Source organism: Sapajus apella, unplaced genomic scaffold (assembly GCF_009761245.1).
Source record: "Sapajus apella isolate SASKATOON/1434 unplaced genomic scaffold, GSC_monkey_1.0 scaffold29, whole genome shotgun sequence".
Taxonomy (NCBI): domain Eukaryota; kingdom Metazoa; phylum Chordata; class Mammalia; order Primates; family Cebidae; genus Sapajus; species Sapajus apella.
In genome coordinates, this window is record NW_022436969.1 from 17,918,195 (window position 1) to 17,925,743 (window position 7,549).

General features: G+C 42.9%; 1 pseudogene; it reads left to right on the forward strand.

The window, feature by feature from the left end:
- The first annotated feature begins 5,568 nt into the window (after positions 1–5,568).
- LOC116561314 lies at positions 5,569–7,225 on the forward strand (annotated as a pseudogene).
- Positions 7,226–7,549: the final 324 nt, after the last annotated feature.

Here is a 7,549-nt window from a genome sequence, read left to right on the forward strand (position 1 = left end):
TGAGGCAGGAGAATTGCCTGAACCCAGGAGGCGGAGGTTGCAGTGAGCCGAGATCGCGCCATTGCACTCCAGCCTGGGTAACAAGAGCAAAACTCTGTCTCAACAACAACAACAAAAAAATACAAAAATTAGCCAGGCATAGTGGCACATGCCTGTAGTCCCAGCTATTTGGGAGACTGAGGCAAGAGAATTGCTTGAACCTGGGAAGTGGAGGTTGCAGTGAGCCAAGATTGTGCCACTGCACTCCAGCCTGGGTGACAGAGTGATACTCTGTCTTAAAAAAAAAAAAAAAAAAAGAAAAGAAAAGAAAAAAAGGACCCTTTGCATGGAGCAATTAGTGAGAGGCGGGAAATATGTTTGAATCCTGCAGGTAAACCACGTGTGTAGGAGGAAACCAGGGGTGAGGAATTTGAGCTTTAAGCAGAGTCGATGTAAAATCATTATCAATTTTTTATTTTTTTGAGATGGAGTCTCACTCTATCACCCAGGCTGGAGTGCAGTGGTATGACCTTGGCTCTGCCTCCCAAGCTCAAGCGATACTCCTGCCTCAGTCTCCCAGGTAGCCGGGATTACAGATGCGTGCCACCACACCCAGCTAATTTTTGTATTTTTAGTAGAGATAAGGTTTCACCCTGTTGGTCAGGTTGGTCTCAAACTCCTAACCTCAAGTGATCCACTGGCCTCGGCCTCCAAAATGCTGGGATTACAGGTATGAGCCACCATGTCTGGCCTATTATCAGTTCTTAAGCACAAGAACAAAACGAAAATCTTTTTTTTTTTTTTTTTTAAGAAAAGGAAAATCTATCTGCTAGCAGTAAACAGAAAGAGTGGAATGAAGAGAAATGGAAGTGGCCATGTGGGTGGAGGTGGGAGACAGAAGAGGAATATGGCAGTGGGAATGAAGAAGGGGAAAGAAGCTGAGATTTCAAAAGAAGAAACATGACTTAGTGACTAATTGGATGCAGATGATCAAGGAAATTGTGGACTTAAAATTTTCTTTCTGAGAATGAAAAAAACAATGGTTGGATGGAAGGTGAACCAATGGGAGAGGAAATCGTGAGCTCAGTTTGATTGTTGTCATTTTGATGTTACCAGATAGTCAAATGGCAGTGTTAGAAAAAGAGCTGGAAATTCAAGACAGATGGAGTTTGTGGCTGAGGCCAGAGGATCCAGTCTTCTCTGCGTGATCTCAAAGTCGCTGAGGTAAGGGAGCTTACCAAGTTGAGACTGTGCAGAGAAAGGTCACAGAGAACTGAAGTGAAAGCAAGACCAGACAAGAGGGCTCCTAGCAGATGGTGGGAGCCTTCCCCGAAAAGGGGTTCCAGGATTGACCCATTGAAGGTGAGAGCTGGAGTAGGGACACTGAGGAAGGAGAAAGGACAAAGGAGGAAAGAATGGTCATCATGAGGACACCATAAAGTTTCAGAGAAGATAAGTGACACGCCCTTTGCTGAGCCGCTGCTATGCCAGTTGCTTAATCCTCATACGCAAGATAAATACGATTCCCATTTCTTTTAAACAGAGTTTCGCTCTTGTTGCCCAGGCTGGACTACAATGGCACAATCTCGGCTCACTGCAACCTCCACCTCCCAGGTACAAGTGATCCTCCTGTCTCAGCCTTCCAAGTAGCTCGGATTATAGGCAGGTGCCACCATGCCTGGCTATTTTATTTTATTATTTTTTTTAATTTAGTAGAGACATAGTTTCACCATGTTAGTCAGGTTGGTCACGAACTTCTGACCTCAGGTGATCCACCTGCCTCGGCCTCCCAAAGTGCTGGGATTACAGGCATGTGCCACCGCGCCCAACCATACGATTCCTGTTTTGTGGGTAAAACAACAGAGGTTCACAGAGACTGGCTAACCTGCTTAAGTTTGCAGGTCTAAAAAGTGTACTTTCATTTTTGCTGTGTTTCATAAACCAATCCCCAAACTTAACAATAAACAATCATTTGTTCTCCTCAAGTTGATTCTGTGAGTTGCCAGTTAGACAGGCTCAGTTGAAGGCTTTTTCTGCTGGCCTTCCTGGGCTCATTCATGCATCTGTAGTCAACTCCAGTCTAAGGGATGAGTGATTTAGGGGGAGCCATAGCCAGGATGCATGGAGCTAAAATACAGGAGGAGTCCTCCATTGTCAAAGGAAGCTGATAGATCAAAAGTTACAAATTGAAAACAAAATTAGAATTAGAACAAAATATCCGAAATGTCAAGAATGGAGAGTAAGTCTAGAGTGTGGTAGAGAGCAGTTGCTGACGGCACACCATAGTGACAATAATTATTACAGCCAGCAGCTCCCTACCTGTAACATACCAGAGACTGGGCGCAGGGCTTTTGTGCATTGTCTCACTGAATCCCTGTGGCAGCCCTAGGAGATAAGGTATGCTGATTCGCATTGTTTTTCAGTGAGGAAACAGGCAGGCAATGCCTTAAGTAGTTTAATCAAGATGAATCCAGGCAGAGGGGTGTGGAGTTTGGAATTTGCAAGAAAGGTTTGATTTAGTGATTTTGCTGATATGAAGAAGAAAATTTCTAAAGGTAAGGTGGGCAGGATGCTAAAGGTCATAAACATGAATATTGATGTCTCTAAGAATAATGATGGATAATAAGGTGTAAAATGAAAAACAGAATGCAAACTAAGTTCTGAAATAGCCAATGAAATACAGGATGTGAAAGTGTTGTACAATACTACAAAAACAGAAAAATTAAAGCTCAACCCGGGAGAGGACATACATGGGGATGTGCTGGGTTATACTGCAGAAACAGACACGTCCCAAATCTCTGAAGCATAAAACCACAGAGATCTCTTTCTCCATTATTGTGGATTAGCAGTGGGCTCTGTTCACTATTGTAACTCAGGGATCCAAGCTGATGGAAGCTTCGTTTTAACATAGTCTTCCAACTGAGGCAAGCAAAGAAGTAAGTCACACACTGGCTCTTAAAGTTTCTGTTTATATTCCATAGGCCACGGCAAGTCACCTGGTCATACCTAACCTCAAGAAACCATGAGAGTGGGGTCCTATTATGTGTCCGTAAGTGGAGAAGAACCCGAAATATTATGAAAATAGTGCTAATGAGGACCACAGAGAAATTCTTGTAGTCTCTGCTAGGACATTGTCAGGAGACGTATGAGAGCTAGAACTCAGGTCTAGGAATTCCAGGTGAGCATGGAGAAGAAGAAATGGAGCAGGGCACTGTGGCTGATGCCTGTAATCCCAGCACTTTGGGAGGCCGAGGCAGGTGGATCACCCGAGGTCAGGAGTTTGAGATCAGCCTGGCCAATATGGTGAAACCCCGTCTCTACTAAAAATACAAAAGAATTAGCTGGGTGTAGTGACTTGCACCTGTAACCCCAGCTGCTTGGGAGGCTGAGGCAGGAGAATTGCTTGAACCCGGGAGGGAGGTGGAGGTTGCAGTGAGCCGAGATTGCACCACTGCACTCCAGCCTGGGCAACAGAGCAAGGCTCCATCTCAGATCAAAAGAAGAAGAAGAAGAAGAAGAAATGGAGAGCAAGAGAGACGGGAACGGGCAAGATCAAGCCATGCCAGCATCCAAAGCACAATCAAGACCGCTCTCCACAAGGTGGTTTGTTCAGATGGAGTTCACAGTAAACAAGGAAGCTTATTATTGGAGCAGCTTGGGGGTTCTCTTGAGGAACCCAATTCAGGAAACTCTAATCCCTGCTAGAATGGGGAAGTTTTTTTTTCCTTCTGTTCCAGACATTCTCCAAGTGTGTCCTGAGACAATGCATTACCAATTCCAGATGTGGAATGAGAACTTCACTAGGGGCAAGAAGGGCCTTAAGAAAGAAGTGAGTCTAGAGTCATGTTAGCTAGAGGGCCCCGGTCTCTAGAACTGAGACTTTGCCAGGGACTCTGATGGAGACCATTTACAAAAGCAAATATTTCAGTTGTATCTACACTACACGCATCATTATAATTCTGCGGTAGGTTTAGCTTTTATGTTTCCTGACAGCTAAGGACTTCAAAGTTTTCATTTTCTAATAAAAGAAAACATGGACATTTATCTGCCGAGACAAACATTGAAGCAAAAATAATTTCAAGAGTGAATATATTTGTGGATTATCAGCATAATGGACAATACTTTTAGTTACAGGTTTCCAAGACACAGTGAAATTCAAACAGATTCTCATATTAACCTTCTTTAGAGCCCAGGTCACAGCTTTACATCTTTATTAACTCATGGAGGGCTTTTACAAAGAGAAGAGACTGAGATAACGAGGCCAGGCTTGTTTGTTTTTTGATTACCTACATTCCTAAAGTATCTAGGACCTAAAGAATCTGAAAGAATGCACCGATTATTTTTCTATTTGGTTGACTTCCTTAAATATCAGATGTTTCAAGTGAGCTGATACCAGGTCTTAGTTAATCTGTGTCTGAATTCCTTAAGTACCAATAATGCATCGCTAGTAGCAGAGCAGAAGTTATGCATAGCTTTATAACTAGTGCATAAAATACTAGGGAGAAGCTGGGACCAGCCTAGGCCCATTGTAATGAGATCCATCGGTGTAAGGCAGACTTCTTACATTTCGGTACAGATGTTAGAGAAGGAAGCAAAACATATGTAGTGAAGAAAAATAAACATTTCAAGAGCTAAACAGCATATGCCTTTCCTCTCTAAGTTAGGCCAAAAATGACCTCCCTTCAAAGCCAGAAGGACAGGCTAAGCAGCCAAGGACTGAAAATAAAATGACCCATATGGAGCGAAGGAAAAGAGGAGTTAAAAGAAGGTCACATGCCACATGTGTTGGTCACAGTCTCACAGCTTGTTCTGGGGGAGCTTAATCTACTGGTTTTTGGTTGCCTGCTTATTGAGCTGGAGGTTTTGTTTGATGTGTGACTTCTAATTGAATGGCTATTTTTCATTAACATTCTGCACAGTTTTGGTTCAGTAGTTAATTGCTATTCATGAAAGGTTGGATTTTAATTATGAGATGAAGAGTCTATCATTTCAGTGAGGGCATTTGTGTTCTCCAAAGCCCGCATGTAGATGCCCAGGGCAGAAGACACTACTGGTTTAACCCTGCCTTCCTTCCAGGTTGATGACAGGCTGTTTTGAGGGAAATGAGCTCTTTCTCACCCCGGGGAGTGAATCTTGATAAACTGAAGTTGGTCAGGGTAATTCTATTCTGTTTGCCAGTGATTGGCTCAGATACAAGCTCTTTTTCCTAATCAACATTATTGAGGTATATTCTATGGATAAGAAAATTGAGCAATTTTAAGTTTACAATTTGGTAAGATTGACAAATGTAAACAACTACAGCCACTCCCATATTCATGATAGAAAACATTTTCCTTACCCTTGAAAAGTTTCCTACTGTCTTTTCTAGTCAGTTCCCAGTCAACTCTTTATAGAAACCACTGCCTTGCTTTATGTCACTACAAGCTAGCCCTTTCAAATTTTCCACATACATGGGATTATAGGTGGCTTCGTGGGCCCTGGCTCACTCACCATCCTGCAGGACACCTTGGCGATGGGAAATCCAGTTCTCAAAATTGACTCCAGAAGAGGTAACTTAACAAAATAATAACAATGGAAGCAACTGGGAACGTTATCAAAGAGCTATCATCCTGCAAAACTCCAGGCTCAGATGGTGTTACACATTTTAAAAAGTCCTTCATGAAAAAGAAAGATCTTAAGCAACATGATGGATTCAGAAGCTCATGAAAAGAGGCCACCAACACTAACATCTTCAAAATGAGATATATAACCTTATATGACAAATGTTGGTGAAATGAAGCATTATTTGTGTGGCTGCTGTGTAGCCTTCAACACGTACCAATCACATTTCCCATTCAGAAGGTCCCTCTCAACAACAGCTGTATGGCAAAACCCGATGAGAAGGGATGGATTTCAAAACGTGTATCCTGGAATCCTTCCCCCATTGATGCAGAAGACAACTACACGGCCAGGCGCGGTGGCTCATGCCTGTAATCCCAGCACTTGGGGAGGCCCAGGCTGGCAGATCACAAGGTCAAGAGATCAAGACCCTCCTGGCCAACATGGTGAAACTCTGTTTCTACTAAAAATACAAAAATAAGCTGGGCATGGTGGCGGGAGCCTGTAGTCCCACCTACTCAGGAGGCTGAGGCAGGAGAATCACTTTAACCTAGAAAGATAAGGTTGTAGTGAGCCCTTATTGCGCCGCTGCAATCCAGCCTGGTGATAAAGCAAGACTCCACCTCAAAAAAAAAAAAAAAAGAAAGCAACTCCACTTGCACTTACATTTGGTCTGTATGAGAATTTATCCTGCCTTTTCCACAAACACTTCAGTGCTCCAGAATTTGCAACCCATGGTGTGGCAGCAGTGCTTGCAGGGACAACAGAAGCAATTTTCATTCCACTAGAAAGAGTTCAGACATTGCTTTAAAACCACAAGTATCCTGACAAATGTATCAGCACTTATCGGGCTTTTTTTTTTTTTTTTGAGCCAGAGCAAAGCTCTGTCTCAAGGAGCCAGGCAGAGTACAGTGGCGCACTCTCAGCTCACTGGAACCTCCGCCTCCCGGGCTCAAGCAATTCTTCTGCCTCAGCCTCCCTAGTAGCAGGGACTACAAGCACACACCATAACGCATTTTAGTAGAGATGGGCTTTCACTATGTTGGCCAAGATGGTCTTGATTTCTTGACCTTGTGATCTGCCTGCCTCGGCCTCCCAAAGTGCTGGGATTACAGGTGTGAGCCACCGCCCCCAGTACTTATCAGGCTTTCAAGGTACTGAAATGTCATGGAATTGGAGAATGTTATCGAGGCTTGGTGCCCATTCTTTCCGGAACGGACTCAGCAATATCTTTTTTTCGGCCTTCAAGGTCCCATTAAGGAGCATCTGCCTACAACAACGATTCCTAGTGCTCATTTGGTCAATGGTTTTCTCTGTAGAGGTCTATTGGGTGCCACGTTGGGATGCTTGCTTTTTTCCAATTAATGTTGTAAAAACATACAGTCTCAGACTCGTGGGGAATTTCAGTCTTTCCTTCCCCAAGGTTTTCCAAAAAATCTGGCTGGAACTGGACAGAAAACTGATAAATCTTTTCAGAGGTGCCTATCAGAATTACCATCGGTCCCTTATCTCTTGGGTCATAATCGATGCAACTTAAGAGTTCTTGTTAAAGGTTATATGAAAAAAAAATCAGTTAAGTTCCATTTATCAACTGAACAGACCTTCTAAGAAGAATGCAGTTTGGCCTCTTTCTTAATTGCCCAAATATAAGTTGGTGTCATGACTCCAGGCCACAGTGAGCTATGGGCAAGGCTGTTTTCTTTAAGCATCAATAAAACAGATAAAAACGTTCTAATAGGAAAAAAAAAAAAAAAAGCAATAAATGGAATTATACAGTATTTGTCTTTATCTTCTTCTCTTTCACTTTACATAATGCTGTTGAGGTTTATCCGTTCCGATGTGTGAGTCAGCAGTCCATTCTTTTTTATAGCTGAGAAGCTTTCCATTGCATAAGTGTACGTCAACTGATTTATCAATGTAGATGACCCACCGTTTTCCTGCATAAACCTATTATGAACATCAAATGCAAATC